The following is a 23,130-nucleotide window of genomic DNA, read 5'->3' on the forward strand; positions in this document are numbered from 1 at the left end:
ACTAGAAATTAACAACAAGAAAACAAATCTGGAAAGCACACATATACATAGAGATTAAATAGCATGCTATTAAACAATGAGTGGGTCAACCAAGAAATCAAAGACAAAATAACAAAATACATGGAGACAAATGAAAATGACACTATGGTCTAAAAAGTTTGGGATAAAAAGAAAAGATGATAAGAGGGAAGTTTTAACAATATAGGCCTACCTTAAGAAAAACAAGAAAAATCCCAAATATATGGCCTAAAATTACCTACAAAGCAGCTGGAAAAAGAACAACAAAACCCAAAACCAAGAGAAGGAAGAAAATAGTAAAGTTCAGAGCAAAGATCAACAAACTAGAATCTAAAAATACAATAGAATAGATCAATGAGACGAGGATTTGTTTTTTGGAAAAGGTCAACAAAATCAGTAAACCTTTAACCAGATGAGAAAGAGAGAGAGAGAGAGAGAGAGAGAGAGGGAGAGAGAGGGGGAGAAAGAACAAATGAACTCAAAATCAGAAATGAAGGGGGATAAATCACTACAGAAATACAAAAGAATGTAAGAGAGTATTATGAAAAGTTATATACCAAAAAGTTGGACAAGCTAGAAGAAATGGATAATTTCTTAAAAACACATAACCTCCTCAAATTGAATCAGGATGATGGAGAAAATTTGAGCATACTAATTAACAAAAATGAACTTGAATTAGTAATCAAAAAACTCACAGCAAACAAATTGTCCAGGACCAGATGGCTTCACAGGTGAATTCTACCAAATATTTAAAGAGAAGTTAATACCTATTCTCACACTATTCAAAAATTTAGAAGAGGAAAGAAAACTTCCTAATTCATTCTATGAAGCCAGAATTACCCTGATACCAAAACCAGGTAAAGATAGTACAGAAAAAGATAACTACAGGCCAGTACCTCTGGAAACATAGATGTAAAAATCCCTAATAAAATATTAGCAAACTAAATCCATTGATACATTAACAGAATCGTTCACCATGATAAAGTGGGATTTATCCCTGGGATGCAAGGGGGTTCAGTATTTCAGAAGTCAATGAATGTGATACATCACATCAATAAAATAAGGGATAGAAACCATATGATTTCAATTTATGTAGAAAAAGCATTTAACAAAAACCATTCATGATAAAAAACCCTCATCAAGATGGGGTTAGAGGAAACATACCTCAACATTTAACAAACGTGTTTATTTTATTTTATTTTATTTTTTGCCTTTATTTTTTTAATTTAATTTAATTTTATTTTTTTAATATATGAAATTTATTGTCAAATTGGTTTCCATACAACACCCAGTGCTCATCCCAAAAGGTGCCCTCCTCAATACCCATCACCCACCCTCCCCTCCCTCCCACCCCCCATCAACCCTCAGTTTGTTCTCAGTTTTTAAGAGTCTCTTATGCTTTGGCTCTCTTCCACTCTAACCTCTTTTTTTTTTTTTTTTCCCTTCCCCTCCCCCATGGGTTTCTGTTAAGTTTCTCAGGATCGAAGTACGGCCCTTTGTAGAAACATACCTTAACATACTGGAGGCCATATATGCAAAACTCACAGCTAACATTATATTCAATGGAGGAAATACTAAGAGTGTTTCCCCTAAGGTCAGGAAAGACAGGGGTGTCTACCACTGTCTTACCACTATTATTTAACACAGTGCTGGGAATCCTAGCTATAGCACTCAGGCAAGAGGAAGGAATGAAAGTCATCCAAATTGGTAAGGAAGAAGTAAAACTTTCACTATTTGCAGATGACATGAAACTATGTATAGAAAAGCCTACAGACTCCACCAATAAACTATTAGAACTGGTAAATGAATCCAGTGAAGTTGCAGGATATAAAATCTATGTACAGAAATCTGTGGCATTTTTATACACTACTAGTGAAGTAACAAAGAAATTAAGAAATGAGTTCCATTTACAATTGCATGAAAGATAATAACATATCTAGGAATAAACATAGCCAAGAGGGTGAAAGATCTGTACTATAAAAACTAAAACATTGATGAAAGATATTGAAGATGACACAAACGAGTGGAAAAACATTCAATGGATTGGAAAAATGAATATTGTTAAAATGCCCATACTGCCCAAAGCAATCTACACATTGAAAGCAATCCTTGTCAACATACTAACAACATTTTTTCACAGAACTGGAACAAACAATCCTAAAATTTGTGCAGAACCACAAAAGACCCCCAAGTAACCAAAACAATCTTGCCAAAGAAAAACAAAGCTGGAGGTATTACAATTCCACATTTCAAGTTATACTAAAAAGCTTCAGTTAGCAAAACAGTATGGTACTGGCACAAAAATAGACACATTGATCTATGGGATAGAATAGAAATCCCAGAAATAATCCCACGTTTATATGGCCAATTAATCTTTGACAAAGTAGTAAAGAATATATCCAATGAGAAAAAGTCCATCTCTTTAACAAATAGTGTTAGGAGAAATAGACAGCTACATGCAAAATAATGAAACTTGACTACTGGCTTACACTATACAAAAAGATAAGTTTAAAATGGATTATAGACCTAAATGTGAGACTTGAAAGTATAAACATTTTAGAAAAGAGCACAAAGCTGTAATTTCTCTGGCATCAGACCTAGTGATATTTTTCTTTCTCAAAACTTTTCTTTATTTTTGAGACAGAGACAGAGCAGGAGTGGGGGAGGGGCAGAGAGAGAGAGGGAGACACAGAATCCAAAGCAGGCTCCAGGCTGTCAGCACAGAGCCGGACAGGGGGCTCAAATTCCTCAACCATGAGATCATGACCTGAGCCGAAGTCAGATGCTCAACTGACTGAGCCACACAGGAACCCCTAGCAATATTTTTATAGATATGTCTCCTGAGGTAAGGCAAACAAAAGCAGAAACAAACTATTGGGACTACATCAAAATAAAAAGCTTCTGCATGACAAAACAGTTAACAAAACTAAAAGGCAACCTATGGAATGGGAGAAGAGATTTGCAAATGACATATCTGACAAAGGGTTAGTATCCAAAATATATAAAGAATTTATAAAAGTCAACACCCCAAAACAAATAATCCAATTAATAAATGGGCAGAAGACACGAACAGACATTTCTTCAAAGAAGATATTAGATGGTCTACAGACATATGTAAAGATATTCAACATCACTGATCATCAGGGAAATGCAAATTGAAACTACAATGGGATAGTACCTCACACCTGTCAGAATGGCTAAAGTTAAAAACATAAGACAAAAGAAGTGTTGATGAGGATGTGGAGTAAAAGGAACTGTCTTGCACTGTTGGTGAGAATGCAAACTGGTGCAGCTACTGTGGAAAACAGTACGTAAATTCTGCAAAAAGTTAAAAGTGGAACTTCTGCGTGGTCCAGTAATTTTACTACTGAGTATTTACACAAAGAATACAAAAACACTAATTTAGAAGAACACATGCACCCCTATATTTACAGCAGCATTATTTACGATAGCCAAATTATGGAAGCAGCCCGAGTGTCCATAGATAGATGAATGGATAAAGAATATGTGATATATGTGTATAATGGATAATATTCAGCTATAAAAAATGATGAAAAATATTGTCATTTGCAATAACATGGATGGAGCTAGACAGTATAATGCTAAGTGAAATAAGCCAGTCAGAGAAAGACAGATACCATATGATTTCACTCATAGGTAGAATTTAAGAAACAAAACAAATGAGCACAGGGGAAAAAAAAAGAACCAAGAAACAAGTCTTTTAACTGTAGTGAATAAACTAATGGTTACCAGAGAGGAGGTGGGGGGGTGGGGGATGGTGAAATAGGTGATAGCTATTAAAGAGTTTACTTATCATGATGAGCACTGAGTAATGTATACAATGGTTGAATCACTGTATTGTACACATTAAATTAATATAACTATATTATACAGTTATAACTATGTTAACTATACTGGAATTAAAATTAAAAGTTAATAAAATTATGAGGGGCACCTGGGTGGCTCAGTTGGTTGGGTGTCTGACTTTAGCTCAGGTCATGATCTCACAGCTCGTGAGTTCCAGCCCCGTGTCAGGTCTGTGCTGACAGCTCAGAGCCTGGAGCCTGCTTGGGATTCTCTGTCTCCCTCTCTCTCTCTACCCTCCTCTGCTCATGCTCTGTCCCTCTCTGTCTCAAAAATAAATAAACATTAAAAAAATTATTAAAAAAGTTAATAAAGTTATGAAATGTTTTAAAATTTACCAAATATTCATCATTTATTCATCAACTTGTGAGTCACATTAATTTTTGTATTTTATTGAGTATAGATAACACTGTAAAATTTAGCCTTTTAAAGTATACAATTTAATGGTTTTTCATATATTCACAAAGATGTGTGATCATCACCATTGTTGACGTCAAAAACATTTTCATCACCTCAAAAAGACATATACTCATGAGTAGTCCCTCCATGACATTCTTTCTCCTCAGTCCTTCACCACCACTCATCCTTTCCATCTCTATGGGTTTATCTTGGACATTTCTAGTAAATGGAATCATATGACTGTGGCCTTTTGAATGGCTTCCTTCATTTAACAATATAACAATTTTTTTTCATTTAACATTTCATTTAACATCTAACAATTTTTCAAGATTCATCTATGCTTAGAATGTTTCAGTGCTTTATTTTTTTTAGATTATTGAATAATAGTTCATTCTGTGGGTTTACCATATTTATCTGTTCATCAGTTTAAGGACTTTTGAGTTATTTCCACATTTTGGCTATTCTGAATAATGTTGCTATAAACATTTATATGGAAATTAAACTTTTTTAAGGCAATTCTTTAGAGCGGTTTTATGTTTACAATAAAAATGAGTAGAAGTTTCAGATACTTTCCATACACCCCCTGCGTGTGTGTGTGTGTGTGTGTGTGTGTGTGTGTATATACATATATATATATATATGTATATATATATATGTATATATATATATATATATATATCTTCCCATTATCATCATCACCCACCAGAATGGTACATTTTTACCAAGGATAAACCTACATTGATACATCTTAATCATCAAAATCCATAGTTAAAGTTTACCATAGGATTCTTGGTGTTGCATATTCTATGGGTTTGGACAAATGTATTTATATATCACGTATAGGTTTTTGTTTGGATATGCATTTTTGTTTCTCCTGGTTGTATACTGAGGAATGAAATTGCTGGGTCACGCTATAAGTCTGTCTTTAAGTTTTTGTTAGTGCCAAACTTTTCCAAAGAGGCTGCATGACATTACATTCTCAGCAATAATGTGTGAGGGTTCTAATATCTTCAGTCTTATCAACTCTTGTTTTTGCTTATATTTTGATTTCAGTCATTCCAGTTGGTGTGAAGTGGTAATCATGGTGTGGTTTCAATTTACATTTTCCTGATGACAAATGTTGAGAAACTTTTCATATTTTTATTGGCCATTTCTTTGTCTCCTTTGGAGACATTTTTTAATTGGGTTATTTTTGGTTTATTGTTGAGATGTAAGAGTTTTGTGTCTTTGTTCTGGATATTTTTTCTTATTCTGTGGGTTACCTTTTTTGGTTTCTTTCTTTAAAAATATTTTAATTTTTTTGATTTTTATTTAATTTACTTTTAAAATTTACATTCATGATAGCATATAGTGCAATAATGACTTCAGGAGTAGATTCCTTAATGCCCCTTACCTATTTAGCCCATCCCCCCACCCCACAACCCCTCAGTAACCCTCTGTTTGTTCTCCATGTTTATGAGTCTCTTCTGTTTTGTACCCCTTCCTGTTTTTATTATTTTTGCTTCCCTTCCCTTATGTTCATCTGTTTTGTCTCGTAAAATCCTCATATGAATGAAGTCATATGATATTTATCTTTCTCTGACTAATTTCACTTAGCATAATACCCTCTAGTTCCATCCATGTAGTTGCACATGGCAAGATTTCATTCTTTTTGATTGCCAAGTAATACTCCATTATATATACATATACACCACATCTTCTTTATCCATTCATCCATCGATGGGCATTTGGGATCTTTCCATATTTTGGCTATTGTTGATAGTGCTACTATAAACATGGGGGTGCATGTGTCCCTTTGAAACAGCACACCTGAATCCTGTGGATAAATGCCTAGTAGTGCAATTGCTGGGATGTAGGGTAGTTCTATGTTGAGTTTTTTGAGGAACCTCCATACTGTTCTCCAGAGTGGCTGCACCAGTTTGAATTCCCACCTTTTTTTTGTTTCTTTATAGTGTCTCTAGCAGCACAACAGATTTAAAGTTTGATGAAATCCTGTTTATTCATTTTGGAAGTGGGGTATCATATATAAGGTCTTTGGTATCATATCTAAGGTGGTCATCATATTAATTGATGATCATATCGTGGTCATCAAATGTGACCATTCAAAGCCACAAATATTTACTACTATGTTTTATTCTCAAAGTTTTAGAGTTGTACTCATTCATTTAGGTCTATGATCCATTTTGATTTTAATTTTTGTGTGTAATAAGAGGTTGGTGCCCGATTTAATTCTTTCCCATGGGGCTATCCTGCTCTATCAGTATTTATTCAAAAGACTGTTCTTTCTGCATTGAATGGTGTTGGCACGCTAGTTAAAAATCACATGACCATAATGTTTGGGACTATTTCTGAACTCTCAATTCTATTCCACTCACTTCTATGTCAGTAGTAGGCCAGAACCATTGTCTTTAGTAACTTTTCACATCAGAACGGTGAATCGTCATGCTGTTCTTTTTTAAGATTTTCTGTCTATTCTGGGTCCCTTGAAATCCTATGTGTGTTGAAATGAAAAGGTCAATTTCTATAAAGCAGTGAGGTGGGATTCTGCTAGGGATTGCATTGAATTCATAGACCAGTTTGGAGAGTATTGGCATTTTAATAGTATTCATTCTGATCCAACAAAAGATGTATTTTGATTTATTTAGGTCTTTAATTCCTTCAAGGATGTTTTATAGTTTTCAGTGTGTGTCTTATGGCTTAAAAAATATATTTCCAGTATTTTATTCTTTTAAGTGCTATTGCAAATGAATTTTGTTTTCCTAACTTCATTTTTAGACAGGTCAGTGTAAGCATACAAAAATACAAGTTGATTTTTGTATGTTCTTCTTGTATCCTATAATTCCACTGAACTCATTTATTAGCTCTACATGTTTCTTAGTATATTTTTTAGGATTTTCCATATATAAGATTACATTATCTGCAAATATAGACAGTTTTAATTCATTCCTTCTAATCTGGATGCTTTTTAATTACGTTTCTTGTATAATTGTCTTGCATAAGATCTTTAGTACAACGTTGAGTAGAAGTGGTGAAAGTGGATATCCTTATCTTCTCTTGCTCATAAGGGGAAGTACATGGTCTTTTATCACTAAACGTGGTGTTTTCTTTGGTTTGTTTTTTTTTTTTTTTATAGAGTTCTGTTATCGTGTTGAAGAAGTTCCTTCTGCTTTTAGTTTTTTGTATGTTTTTTTTCTTTCAATCATAAAGGGTGTTTGATTTTTTCAATTGCTTTTACTACATCTCCTGAGATGTGATTTTTTTTCTATTAGGTATTATCTGTATATCCATTATCTATATTGTGATGACCATGTATTTTTGGTCCTTTATTAATGTGGTATATTATATTGATTGAGTTTTGTATATTGAACCAGTCTTGCTTTCCTGGGATAAATTCCAGTTTGTCATGGTATATAATCCTTTTCATATTTATCTATATTCATAAGGGATATTGATCTGCAGTTTTTTGTTGCTTTGTGGTTTTCAGATGTCTTTGACGGGATTTTTTTATTAGGGTGTTACTGATTTTATAGGATAAGTTGGAGAGTATTCCCTCTTTTACTTATAAAAGTTTGGGGTTCCTTTATAATACATTTTATTTCTAAATGTCAGTAGTAATGCCTATTCTTTCATTTCAGATTTTAGTAATTTGATTCTTCTTTTTAATCTTGGTCAGTCTAGCAAAAGCGTCATCATTTTTGTTGACCTTTTCAGAGAACCATTTGGCTTGTTTATTTTCTCTAATGCTTTTCTGTTCTTTATTTTGCATGTTTCTGCTCTATTCTTTACAATTTCCTTCTGCTTACTCTGGGCATAATTTGCTCTTACACTTCTAATTTCTTAAGGTTAATGATTATTAAAAAAATTGATGATTGTTCCTTCTTTCTTTTTTAATATAGGTATTACCAGCTATAAATTTCCCCTAGCTAGCTTACTGCATCCTATAAGTCTGGTATGTTGTGTTTTTACTTCATTTATCTCAACATTTTTTTTCATTTCCCTTGTGCTTTTTTTATCCCATTGATTATTTAGAAGTGTGTTTTCCACATATTTGTGAATCTCAAGTTTTCTTCTATTGTAGATTTCTAATACCATTTGTGGTGGCTGGAGGCCATTCTTTGTATGCTTTGCATTTGTTTAAATTCATTAAGACTTGTGGGCTATTATGGTCTATCCTGGATAATGTTTTTTTATACACTTAAGAAGGATATGATTTCTGCTCTTTTTGGGTGGAGTATTTTATGCGTGTCTGGTTGGTTCAGTTGATTTATAGTCTTGATCATATGTTGTTTTCTTTTGGGTTTTCTTATACTATTCATTTTTGAGACTGCAGCATGGGATTCTCTACCCATCCTAGTTGTTTTGTCTATTTCTCCCTTTAATTCTGTAAATTCCTACTTCATGTATTTTCTGGCTCTGTTGTTAGATACATATTTGCTCATATTTGTTATATATTCTTAACGGAATTACTCTTTTATGATTATAAAATCTTATTTGTCTCCGGTTACCATTTTTGTCCTAAAGTTGATTTTATCTAATAGTTTAGCCATGCCACTTGTCTCTTTGTTACTATTTGCATGATATATTTTTTTTCCATCCTTTTACTTTCAAGCTACTTGGTGAAACTAAACAACTAAATTTGCAGTTTTTTTTAATCCATCTGTGCCATTGTCTCAATTTGTTGGGAATCTCTAGTCCCTTTATATTTCATGTAATTACTGATAAGGTAGCATTTACATCTGCAATTTTGCTTTTTTTTTTTATATCTTGCACCATTTATCTTCTATTCCTCCATTAATGCTTTCTTTTGTATTAAGTAGTCATTTTCTACTGTACTGTTTTTATTCCCTGGTCATTTCTTAAGGTGTTTTTTTGAGTTAAGTGGTTTTCCTGGAATTTACAAATAATATTTTAATGTATAATAATCTGATTCAGATTAACATAAATTTAAATTCAAATTCATTAATATACAAAATCTTGTGTGAAACAATAGAAAAAAAGACATATATATTGCTCTCTGCCTCCAGTTCCTAGTATAGAGCTCCTAAATGCCCTGTGATTTCCTAAGTAATACGAACACTAGGATCATTTTTTTGTTGTAGTATTTGGTCTTTGATCCTGGTTCCTGACATTGAGTTTCTAAATCCCTTGGAATTTCCTGGGTGATAGGAGTGACTTTTGCTTCATAAGGTAACTTTGGGTTGACTCCTGGATAGGGGCTGTCACTAGAAAGACAAAATCATGATGAGAAGCTTGCAAATTTTAATTTTACATCCCATGGTCCAGAGAGGGGCAAGGGGCTAGAAATGGACTTAATGGTCAATCTATCATGCCCCTATGAAATCTCAATATAAATCCCCCAAATATGCTATTCAGAAAGCTTCCAAGTTGCTGAACACTGGAAGGTTCTGGGAAAGTGGTGTGTACAGGGAATGCATGGAACCTCTCCATCTTTTATCACATGCATTGCTCTACACATCTCTGCCATCTGGATGTTCATCTGTGTCCATTATTATACCTCTTTATAATAAACTTATAAATAGTAAGCTGTTTTCCTGAGTTCTGTGAGTCACTCTAGCAAATTAATTCAACTTGAGAAGAAGGTGATTGGAACCCCTTATACCTGATTGTTCAGAAACATGGGTGACAACATGGATTTGCAGATGGCATATAAAGTGGATGGGGGACATTAAGTGGGTCTGAGCTTTTAATCTGTGGGATTTGATGCTATTTATAGGAGATAGTGTCAGAACGGAGTTAAATTGTAGGACCCCCAGCTGGTGTTGTAGAATTGTTTGATGTGGGGGAAAAAACCCACATATCTGGTGTCAGAGTGTTGTGAGTATGATAGTGTACAAGTAAAAGAGATACATAGGATGAGTAGTGTAGGTTTTCTTTACACCTTTGCTTTATGAGCTCTGTTCACTTCCAACTCCTTTGTGCTGTAATTATTATATAAATTAAATTCTTATCTGCTGTATGCCTACGAACACAGATGTATAATGATTATTTTTACAGTTGTCTTTTAACCAGGTAGGAGGAAAGAGTTACAAACATACATTTATACTTGAAAAAACTTTACCTTATATGGTTACCTTTACCAGTGCTTTTAATTTCTTTTTACTGACCTTTGTTTCAGCCTGAAGGACTCCTTTTTGTATTTCTTATAGGCAGGTATACTAACAATGAACTCTCAGTTTTTGTTTTTCCTGGAAATGTTTTAATTTCTCCTTAATTTGTAAAGGATAATTTTGTCTGATACAGAATTCTTGGTTGATGGTCTTTTTCTTTCAGCACATTGAATATCATTGTCACTGCCTTTTGACCCCCATGGGTTCTGATGAGAAGTTAATTTATAATTTTATGCATCGCTTCTCGGCCTTCTGGCTAAGATCGAGGGTAGTATAATCTTATTTATGATCACTTGTATATGATGAAGCACTTTTGTGTAGCTATTTCAAAGATTCTCATCTGTTGGTTTATTAAACTGTTTAGTCACGATATGTCTAGGTTTGGATTTCACTGAGTTTAACCTACTTTGAGTTAATTGAGACCTTTGAATATTTAGTTAATGTTTCCATCAAATTTGAATATTTTTGTTTTTATTATTTCTTCAATATTCATTTGGTCCTTTTCTCTCTCTCCTGGGGCTTTCATTATGTATATCCTGGTTTTGTTTTACAATTTCCACGTCATGTCTTTATTAATACTCTGTATTTGTTAATATGTGCCCCTAAATTTTTACGTATGGTCTCTTTTAGTTTTTTGAACATATTTTGAAAAGCTGATGTAAAGCCTTTTTCAGATAAGTTCAACTTCTGGGCTTCCTCAGGGACAGATTCTGATTGCCTTTTTTCCCTTCTGGGTATGGAACATATTTTCTTATTTTTCTACTATCTGTCTACACACACACACACACACACACACATACACATACATACATATATATACATACACACATACATATACACACATACATACACATGCACCAGATTTTCTTATTTTTCTATATTATATACACATATATATATAAACACTTTATAAACATTTTTTAATGTTTTTAATTTATTTTTGAGAGTCAGAGAAGGAGCACGAGTGGGAAGGGGCAGAGAGAGAGGGAGACATAGAATCTGAAGCAGGCTCCAGCCTCTGAGCTGTCAGCCGAGAGCCCGATGCAGGGTTTGAACTCACCAACCACAAGATCATGACCTGAGCCAAAATCTAACACTTAACTTACTAAGCCACCCAGGTGCCTCGAAATAGATCTATATCTATATCTATATCTATATCTAGATAGATAGATATACACATATACACATACATACACATATACACATTGCTCTCTGCCTCCAGTATATATATATATGCCTCCATATATATATATGTGTATATATACACATCTGCCTCCATATATATATATATGTGTGTATATATATATATACACATATATATGTGTATATGTGTATACATATATATGTGTATATATATGTGTATGTGTATATGTGTATACATATATATGTGTATACACATGTGTATATATATGTACATATACATATATACACATATATACACATATACACATAAACATATATATATATACATATATACACATATATATGTGTATATATACATATATATATATTTTTTTTAATTGAAAAACAGTAAGCTTTGTAAACTCGGGAACTCATGTTCTTCCCCTTATTGGGGTTTTTGTTTTTGCTGTTTGTTATAGTGTGTTTGTTTAGTGACTTTTTCTGAACTGATTCTGTAAAATTTTTATTCTTTGTCATTTGTGGCTACAGAGGCTTCGGCTCAGGTAGCTTAGTGGTCAGCTAGAGACTGCACAGAGAGTTTGTAGATATCTGAAACCAGTAATTATTCCGCTGCTTGTGAAGGGGCTCTATATGCATGTTAGTGAATGCCTGTTACCATTCAACCAGGGAGTTTAAAAGTCAGCTTTAGCCTTCACTTTCCTGCTTGTGCAAAGTGTCATGATTAGCTATAAGTGAGAGCGTAGGGCCTTTTGAGCTCTTTCCTGAGGTGGTACACAGCACTGGGAATTCAGAAAGCCCTGTGTGCATGGTATTCTAGATTCCCAGAAGTGAATCAGAGTTTTTTCCAAATCTTCTATTAACATCTTAATTTTTTTCTTGAAGCTTTTCGGTGAGCTTATTGTGTACTTTAATTGTTAACTATCCCCTTAAGCCACATCTCAGCGTCCATCATGATGTTCAACATTTCTCTCTGTTTTTGACAAATGTTCCCCCTACCTTTACTCAGAGGAAAAGGCTGTGAGCACTATGCAGTTTCTCTAAGTCACTGAACATAAAGATAGCCTTGCAAGAGTAATCTTCCAAGGAAACACCAGTAAGTCAAATAAAATTTTTCTGTGACTAGAGCTACGAAAGAGCCCTAACCCTTTACTAGCCCCCTCTAGTGACCAGTATGTCCTTTATTTTCACTGTGATTGCAGGCTTTTAGGCTTTCAAGAATACTGCAAGCCTCATGAGGTAGGAAAAATGAGATTAGAACAAGTGAAAATAACACAGTTACTTACAGAGAGTCAGCTGTTTATCTTGAATACATTCTCCCTAGTTTTCTTTTTTTTTTTAATATGAAATTTATTGTGAAATTGGTTTCCATACAACACCCAGTGCTCATCCCAAAAGGTGCCCTCCTCAATACCCATCACCCACCCTCCCCTCCCTCCCACCCCCCATCAACCCTTAGTTTGTTCTCAGTTTTTAAGAGTCTCTTATGCTTTGGCTCTCTCCCTCTCTAACCTCTTTTTTTTTTTTTTTCCTTCCCTTCCCCCATGGACTTCTGTTAAGTTTCTCAGGATCCACATAAGAGTGAAAACATACAGTATCTGTCTTTTTACGTATGACTTACTTCACTTAACATAACAATCTTCAGTTCCATCCACTTTGCTACAAAGGGCCATATTTCATCCTTTCTCATTGCCACGTAGTATTCCATTGTGTATATAAACCATAATTTCTTTATCCATTTATCAGTTGATGGACATTTAGGCTCTTTCCATAATTTGGCTATTGTTGAGAGTGCTGCTATAAACATTGGGGTACAAGTGCCCCTGTCCATCAGCACTCCTGTATCCCTTGGATAAATTCCTAGCAGTGCTATTGCTGGGTCATAGGGTAGGTCTATTTTTAATTTTTTGAGGAACCTCCACACTGCTTTCCAGAGCGGCTGCACCAGTTTGCATTCCCACCAACAGTGCAAGAAGTTTCCCGTTTCTCCACATCCTCTCCAGCATCTATAATCTCCTGATTTGTTCATTTTAGCCACTCTGACTGACATGAGGTGATATCTGAGTGTGGTTTTGATTTGTATTTCACTGATGAGGAGTGACATTGAGCATTTTTTCATGTGCCTGTTGGCCATGTGGATGTCTTCATTAGAGAAGTGTCTATTCATGTTTTCTTCCCATTTCTTCACTGGATTATTTGTTTTTTGGGTGTGGAGTTTGGTGAGCTCTTTAGAGATTTTGGATACTAGCCCTTTGTCCTATATGTCATTTGCAAATATCTTTTCCTATTCCATTGGTTCCTTTTAGTTTTTTGATTGTTTCCTTTTCTGTGCAGAAGCTTTTTATCTTCATAAGGTCCCAATAGTTCATTTTTGCTTTTAATTCCCTTACCCTTGGGGATGTGTCAAGTAAGAAATTGCTGTGGCTGAGGTCAGAGAGGTTTTTTCCTGCTTTCTCCTCTAGGGTTTTGATGGCTTCCTGTCTCATATTCAGGTCCTTTATCCATTTTGAGTTTGTTTCTGTGAATGGTGTAAGAAAGTGGTCTAGTTTCATCCTTCTGCATGTTGTTGTCCAGTTCTCCCAGCACCATTTGTTAAAGAGACTGTCTTTTTTCCATTGGATATTCTTTCCTGCTTTGTCAAAGATGAGTTGGCCATACTTTTGTGGGTCTAGTTCTGGGGTTTCTATTCTATTCCATTGGTCTATGTGTCTGTTTTTGTGCCAATACCACGCTGTCTTGATGATTGCAGCTTTGTAGTAGAGTCTAAAGTCTGGGATTGTGATGTCTCCGGCTTTGGTCTTCTTCTTCAATATTACCTTGGCTATTTGGGGTCTTTTGTGATTCCATACAAATTTTAGGATAGCTTGTTCTAGCTTCGAGAAGAATGCTGGTGCAATTTTGATTGGGATTGCATTTAATGTGGAGATAGCTTTGGGTATTATTGAGATTTTGACAATGTTTATTCTTCCAATCCATGAGCACAGAAAGGTTTTCCATTTCTTTATATCTTCTTCAAGTTCCTTCATAAGCTTTCTATAGTTTTCAGCATACAGATCTTTTACATCTTTGGTTAGGTTTATTCCTAGGTATTTTATGCTTCTTGGTGCAATTGTGAATGGGATCAGTTACTTTATTTGTCTTTCTTTTGCTTCATTATTAGTGTATAAGAATGCAACTGATTTCTGTACATTGATTTTGTATCCTGTGACTTTGCTGAATTCATGTATCAGTTCTAGCAGACTTTTGATGGAGTCTATCGGATTTTCCATGTATAGTATCATGTCATCTCCAAAAAGTGAAAGCTTGACTTCATCTTTGCCAATTTTGATGCCTTTGATTTCCTTTTGTTTTCTGATTGCTGATGCTAGAACTTCCAACACTATGTTAAACAATAGCAGTGAGAGTGGGCATCACTGTCGTGTTCCTGATCTCAGGGAGAAAGCTCTCAGTTTTTCCCCATTGAGGATGATATTAGCTGTGAGCTTTTCATAAATGGATTTTATGATGTTTAAGTATGTTCCTTCTGTCCCGACTTTCTTGAGGGTTTTTATTAAGAAAGGATGCTGAATTTTGTCAAATGCTGTTTCTGCATTGATTGACAGGATCATATGGTTCTTATCTTTTCTTTTATTAATGTGATGTATCACGTTGATCGATTTGTGAATGTTGAACCAGCCCTGTTGCCCAGGAATGAATCCCACTTGATCATGGTGAATGATTCTTTTTATATGCTGTTGAATTCGATTTGCTAGTATCTTATTGAGAATTTTTGCATCCATATTCATCAGGGATATTGGCCTGTAGTTCTCTCTCTTTTTTTTTTTTTTTTTTTTAACGTTTATTTATTTTTGGGACAGAGAGAGACAGAGCATGAATGGGGGAGGGGCAGAGAGAGAGAGAGAGACACAGAATCTGAAATAGGCTCCAGGCTCTGAGCTGTCAGCCCAGAACCCGACGTGGGGCTCGAACTCACGGACTGCGAGATCGTGACCTGAGCTGAAGTCGGACGCTTAACCGACTGAGCCACCCAGGCGCCCCTGTAGTTCTCTTTTTTTACTGGGTCTCTGTCTGGTTTAGGAATTGAAGTAATGCTGGCTTCATAGAATGAGTCTGGAAGTTTTCCTTCCCTTTCTATTTCTTGGAATAGCTTGAGAAGAATAGGTATTATTTCTGCTTTAAATGTCTGATAGAATTCCCCAGGGAAGCCATCTGGTCCTGGACTCTTACTTGTTGGGAGATTTTTGATAACTGATTCAATTTCTTCGCTGGTTATGGGTCTATTCAAGCTTTCTATTTCTTCCTGTTTGAGTTTTGGGAGTGTGTGGGTATTTAGGAATTTGTCCATTTCTTCCAAGTTGTCCAGTTTGTTGGCATATAATTTTTCATAGTATTCCCTGATAATTGCTTGTATTTCTGAAGGATTGTAATAATTACATTTTCATTCATAATTTTTTTCTATTTGGGTTATCTCCATTTTCTTTTGGAGAGGCCTGGCTGGAGGTTTATCAATTTTGTTTATTTTTTCAAAAAACCAACTCTTGGTTTCATTGATCTGGTCTACAATTTTTTTAGATTCTATTTTGTTTATTTCTGCTCTGATCTTTATTATTTCTCTTCTTCTGCTGGGTTTGGGGTGTCTTTGCTTTTCTGCTTCTAGTTCCTTTAGGTGTGCTGTTGGATTTTGTATTTGGGATTTTTCTTGTTTCTTGAGATAGGCCTGGATTGCAATGTATTTTCCTCTCAGGACTGCCTTCTCTGCATCCAAAGCATTGGATTGTTGTATTTTCATTTTCGTTTGTTTCCATATATTTTTAAATTTCTTCTCTAATTGCCTGGTTGACCCACTCATTCTTTAGTAGCGTGTTTAACCTCCATGCTTTTGGAGGTTTTCCACACTTTTTCCTGTGGTTAATTTCAAGTTTCATGGCATTGTGGTCTGAAAGTGTGCATGATATGATCTCAATTCTTGTATACTTATGAAGGGCTGTTTTGTGACCCAGTATGTGATCTATCTTAGAGAATGTTCCACGTGCACTCAAGAAGAAAGTATATTCTGTTTCTTTGGGATGCAGAGTTCTAAATATATCTGTCAAGTCCATCTGATCCAATGTATCATTCAGGGCCCTTGTTTCTTTATTGATCCTGTGTCTAGATGATCTATCCATTGTTGTTAGTGGAGTATTAAAGTACCCTACAATTACCACATTCTTATCAATAAGGTTGCTTATGTTTGTGATTGTTTTATATATTTGGGGGTTCCCATGTTTGGCGCATAGATGTTTATAATTGTTAGCTCTTCTTGATGGATAGACCCTGTAATTACTATATAATGCCCTTCTTCATCTCTTCTTATAGCCTTTAATTTAAAATCTAGTGTGTGTGATATAAGTATGGCTACTCCAGCTTTCTTTTGACTTCCAGTAGCATGATAGATAGTTCTCCATCCCCTCACTTTCAATCTGAAGGTGTCCTCAGGTCTAAAATGAGTCTCTTGTAGACCACAAATACATGGGTCTTGTTTTTTTTGTTTTTTTTTTTTTTTTGTTTTTTTTATCCATTATGATACCCTATGTCCTTTGGTTGGAGCATTTAGTCCATTTACATTCAGTGTTATTATAGAAAGATATGGGTTTAGAGTCATTGTGATGTCTGTAGGTTTCATGCTTGTAGTGATGTCTCTGGTACCTTGTGTCACAGGCTCCCCCTTAGGATCTCTTGTAGGGCTGGTTTAGTGGTGATGAATTCCTTCAGTTTTTGTTTGTTTGGGAAGACTTTATCTCTCCTTTTATTCTAAATGACAGACTTGCTGGATAAAGGGTTCTTGGCTGCATTGTTTTTCTGTTCATCACATTGAAGATTTCCTGACATTCCTTTCTGGCCTGCCAAGTTTCAGTAGATAGATCTGTCACGAGTCTTATCGCTCTCCCTTTATATGTTAGAGCATGTTTATCCCTAGCTGCTTTCAGAATTTTCTCTTTATCCTTGTATTTTGCCAGTTTCACTATGATATGTCGTGCAGAAGATCGATTCAAGTTACGTTTGAAGGGAGTTCTCTGTGCCTCTTGGATTTCAATGCCTTTTTCCTTCCCCAGATCAGGGAAGTTCTCAGTTATGATTGATTTCTTCAAGTACACCTTCGGCACCTTTTCTTCTCTCTTCCTCCTCTGGAATCCCAATTATGCGTATGTTATAGTATTTAAAATTGTCACTTCGTTCTCTAATTCTCCCCTCATACTCCTGGATTTTTTATCTCTCTTTTTCTCAGCTTCCTCTTTTTCCATCATTTTATCTTCTAGTTCACCTATTCTCTCCTCTGCCTCTTCAATCCATGCTGTGGTCGCCTCCATTTTATTCTGCACCTCATTTATAGCAGTTTTTAGCTCCCCCTGTTTCTTGATCTCTGTAGCAATAGATTCTCTGCTGTCCTCTATACTTTTTTCAAGCCCAGCGATTAATTTTATGACTATTATTTTAAATTCATTTTCTGCTATATGGCTTAAATCGTTTTTGATCAGTTCGTTAGCTGTCGCTACTTCCTGGAGTTTCTTTTGAGGAGAATTCTTCTGTTTCATCACTTTGGATAGTCCTTGGAGTGGTGTGGAACTGCAGGGCTCTTCCCCTGTGCTGTCTGGAGTAACTTGCGTGGTGGGCGGGGCCGCAATCAGACCTGATGTCTGCCCCCAGCCCACCACTGGGGTCACAGACTGTTGTGTACCTTATCTTCCCCTCTCCTAGGGGCAGGACTCACTGTGAAGTGGTGTGGCCTCTGTCTGGGCTACTTGCACACTGCCAAGCTTGTGCTGCTTTTATGGGATCTGGCGTATTAGCCGAAGTGGATCCGCAAGGTGCACAGGGGTGGGAGGGGTAGGCTCAGCTTGCTTTGCCTTTGGTGGTCCGCTTCAGGAGGTGCCCTGCGGCACCGGGAGGGAGGCGGACCGTTGGAGGGATGGATCCGCAGAAGCACAGCCTTGGGTGTTTGTGGGGTGCAAGCAAGTTCCATGATGGGAACTGGTTCCCTTTGGGATTTTGGCTGGGGGATGGGCAAGGGAGATGGTACTGGTGAGCACCTTTGTTCCCCACCAAGCTGAGCTCTGTCCTTGGGGCTCAACAACTCTCCCTCCCGTTGTTCTCTAGCCCTCCCACTCTCGGAGCAGAGCTGTTGACTTATAACATTCCAGATGTTAAGTCCCACTGGCTGTCAGAACACACTCCGTCCAGCCCCTCTGCTTCTGCAAGCCAGACTCAGGGGCTCTGCCTTGCTGGGCGGGCTGCCCCTCCACCACCGTGGCTCCTTCCTGCCAGTCTGTGTAGCTCGCACCACCTCTCTGCCCTTCCTACCCTCTTCCGTGGGCCTCTTGTCTATGCTTGGCTCTAGAGAGTCCATTCTGCTAGTCTTCTGGTGGTTTTCTGGGTCTTTTTAGGCAGATGTGGGTGGAATCTAAGTGATCAGCAGGACAGGTGAGCCCACCGTTCTCCTACGGCACCATCTTCCTCCTGTCTCTCAAGGTTATCTTTATATCAATATCATTCTCACTTGCTGCTGGGCCTTAGATGCCTGGGTTGAAGTTGGTCCAATCCTGCATGATGTCGACAGTGCTCAGAGGCCTCTGACCAGGTAAGGCCCGCTGGGGTTGGGGAGGAGATAGTTGTGGTGGGGCACGCAAAACAGTTTGTGTATTCTAAGAGTCTGCTGGCTATGAGGACGCCAGGGTCGTGGGCAAGGTGGGGGGTCGTCTCTCCCTAGTTTTCTACAAACCTTTCATTAATTCCTTGAATTCTCAAAAATTTTATCCTGATAATTTTTGCCAGTGTTCTCACTGCTTGTGGAGAAGAGAATTTTTGAGGTCCTTGCTCCACCATATTAACTGATGTCACTCCTAATAGATTTTTTTTAATGAGTAGTCTTATATTTTTTATTTGTTTACTTAAAGTTTATTTTTTTATTTAGAGAGGGAGAGGGAGACAGTATGGAAGGGGCAGAGAGAGGAAGAGAGAGAGAATCCCATGCAGGCTCTGTGCTGTCAGCAAGAAGCCAGATGCAAGGCTGGAACTCATGAACCATGAGATCATGACCTGAGCACATACAGATGTGTACTCTATGCATTGTTGCATTTAAGCTTTGAAATATTTCATTTAGAATTTTTTGATAATGTTCTTATGCTGTACTTATCTGATATTGGTATCGTGGCTTCCTAATTTTAATTGGAAATAGTACCAAATAACACTTTAAGTTTAGCCACTGTCCTTGTGTTGATACACATACAGCCTAATAGCCTGTCTACAGTTTGTGCCATTAAAATGGATGTTTTAAACAATGACCTTTAGTTCTATAACAACTAAATCTTTATAAGTACCCTTATTAAGGATACTATGAAGAATGAGATGCTCAATTTTAGAATAATTTTTATTAGATATTGACATAAATATTTTTCAGCTGATTTGATCTCAAGCATTTCACTTAATTAACATTTTACGGGGCTCCATGATGATTATTGTAGCTGTCTGCATAAATCTCACTAGTACCCATGGCCAGGCCACTAAGAATACTTAAAAATCCTGGGCAGTACTTCATGTTGAATGTGTTTTTTAGATCTGAGCATTCAAAATACCAGCTATACCCCTTTGAATCACTACAGCATCATCTTTCTGATACATATGTGCCTTGATAATGTGTATAATAAAATTAGTTTGACCTAACATTTTTTATCATATCATTTGAAAATATAATTATTTAAAAGTATAAGAAAGATTGGGTGTCCCGAGTATATATCTATCCATCTAGAAATCCATTCATTCATTTTCCCCTATCCCCCTAAAATATTAAATTTTGGCCATATACTAAATATTAAATGGGCCAGTGGTGTTATAAGGAAGAATAACGCATATTGTCTTTTTCTTTAAGGAATCCACTGAATAGTGAAGAGGCAGGTACATAAAACAAAATCTTCTGGGGTGCCTGGGTGGTTCAGTTGGTTAAGCATCTGACTTTTGCTCAGGTCATGATCTCACAGTTTGTGGATTTGAGCCCTGCATTGGGCTCTCTGCTGTCAGTGCAGAACCACATCAGAGCCTCTGTCTCCCGTTCTCTCTCTCTGCCCCTCCCTGGGTTGGTTGGTCGGTCAGTCTATCTGTCTCTTTCAAAAGTGAACATTAAAAGAAATCTTGCAGTGTTTTGGAATAAGAGCCATACTTTCAGTAATCAATTAAGTTGGATTTCCCAGAGCAGTCCTAGGATTGTATGTTTTCCTAATACAATTAAATCCTCTGAATTTAATAAAAGACCTAGCTTGGATGATAAGATATCCTCCATATCTATAATACCCAAAGTGTTGTGAAAGCAAAATTGAGGGAAGGATGGACTATCATTTTTTGAGAAACATAACCTTTATTTTCTATTTTTTCCTCTCTGTTTCTCTGTGTACTTACTAAAGGTTGCCCTGTTGCTACATCTTAGAGCCAGGCTGATTCAGTAATTTCTTATTAACCAACTGTCTTTGGACTTTATTTTCTCCTCCCTGAAGGTCTGGGATTCATCAAAGTGAGGATTTAATCACACAAGCTCAGGCCAGACATACTGTGAGAACACGTTCCCTTTGTTACTTGGCTCTGCCAATGCACATAAATCTATCCTGACTTAAGACTGCTTTGTATCAGAGGCAAATATCCACAAAGGAGTCTCAGATCATTCTAATAGGGCCTCAGCTGAGATCAGCAGATGCATCTGCTGGTGGGCACTTGGTACCCATTGAGACCCAGGTTCCTGAAATAAAACCCTCAACACCAAAATCTCTGTGCTCTTGGAAAGTTTAATATAACCCATGAAATACATTAATTTTTATCTGTGTCGTTTCATTTTTAATTACAGTAATCCAAATAAAATTTAAAAAATAAAACACTTGGAAACTTAAAAAACAAACCTTTCAATAAAATCACAAGATGAATTTCCAGGTTCCTTCGGATGTAGTGGCTGAATAGGGCATTGTAAGTCAGGGCTCTTCTGAGACTCTTATCTGTAGTCACAGGAAGCAGGTAGCATCAAGCAACTAATTTTAGGAATTGGAAGTCCTCCTATAATATGCAATAAATATCTATGTCAATGCTTTGGATTTATTTTTTGATTAAGAATTGTTCCTACTCACCGTGAATTTTATATTTGATTTTTGATAGGTAATTCATGAACATGGCAGAGAATTCAAATTATATGAAATTATTTAGCAAACACTTTTCAATCTACCTCTGATCCCAGTAAAACAATTCTTTCTACTCTATAACAAATCATATTTTCTGTCCCTTAAATCTTTTTCTAAAAATATTTTATGCATACACAATGAAATACATACATACATTGTTCTATAGTCCTCTTCCGGTTTCCTCAAATACTACTATGGTTTTATTTACTTATTTACTTACTTAATTTACATATAAATGCTTGCTATATTGGAACTTAATCTGGATAAAATTATTATTTCCATGTAGATTTTCAACTTAGTTTATTAAATAATCCTTTCTCCTTTAAAACATATTTTTTTTAATGTTTATTTTTGAGAGAGAGGGAGAGACAGAGCATGAGCAGGGGAGGGGCAGAGAGAGATGGAGACACAGAATCCAAAGTAGGCTCCGGGCTCTGAGCTGTCAGCACAGAGTCCTACATAGAGACCGAACCCATGAACCTTGAGATCATGACCTGAGCAGAAGTTAGATGCTTAACTGACTGAGCCACCCAGGTGCCCCTCCAACTTTCCTCTTTTAATTTAGATCTCTATTTTATCATATACTATATTCTAATCTATACTTGGATCTGTTTATACATTTCCATTCCATGTCTTTGATATATCTTTGAACAAAATTGTCATGGTTTTAATTACTTAATATTTATAATATGTGTTAATATATGCTTGAACTGATTATTTCTCAATATTCTTCCCTTATGTCTGACTTATCTTTGACATCACCTTGCATGTACTTCTGGTATTTTCATTGCAATCATGTTAAATTTAAAGGTTATTTTATGTAAAGCTTTTATTTTCAAAATAAAAATATTTCCCATAAGAAATCTGTTTTATGTTTCTAATAGTCTTACTTTGAGTCTCTTAGGAGAACTTTCAAATTGGATCTGTAGAGGTCTGACATACTTATTATCTTTATTCCTAATATACTTCAACATTTTTTCTATTGAAAACGGATGTTTATCTTTTAAACTGTTGTTTTAATAAATGACTGTACTAGATTTCTTTGCATCACATTAGTATCTACTCACATTGCAGGATTCTATTTCTTACTGATTTTCAGTTTTATCTTTTTTGGATGTAGAATTTTAGTGTTCAGAAAATAGAGATAATTCTCCTGTTTTTCTTTCCCTGCTTTATAACTGCAGTGATAGTACCTTAAGAACATTGCTAAATAATAAGAGTGACAATTGACATCTTACCTTGCTTGTAAATTTTCAGGGGATATATGTAGTGTTTCCTCATTATGCATCATGCTGGCTTTGGAGTTATTTGTATAACCATGTTATTTATATCTTCCTATTTTATTAATATTTTTGGAATACAAATTAATACCATTAATAACAGTACCAACT

This window comes from Panthera leo, chromosome B3, assembly GCF_018350215.1.
Source record: "Panthera leo isolate Ple1 chromosome B3, P.leo_Ple1_pat1.1, whole genome shotgun sequence".
Taxonomy (NCBI): Eukaryota; Metazoa; Chordata; class Mammalia; order Carnivora; family Felidae; genus Panthera; species Panthera leo.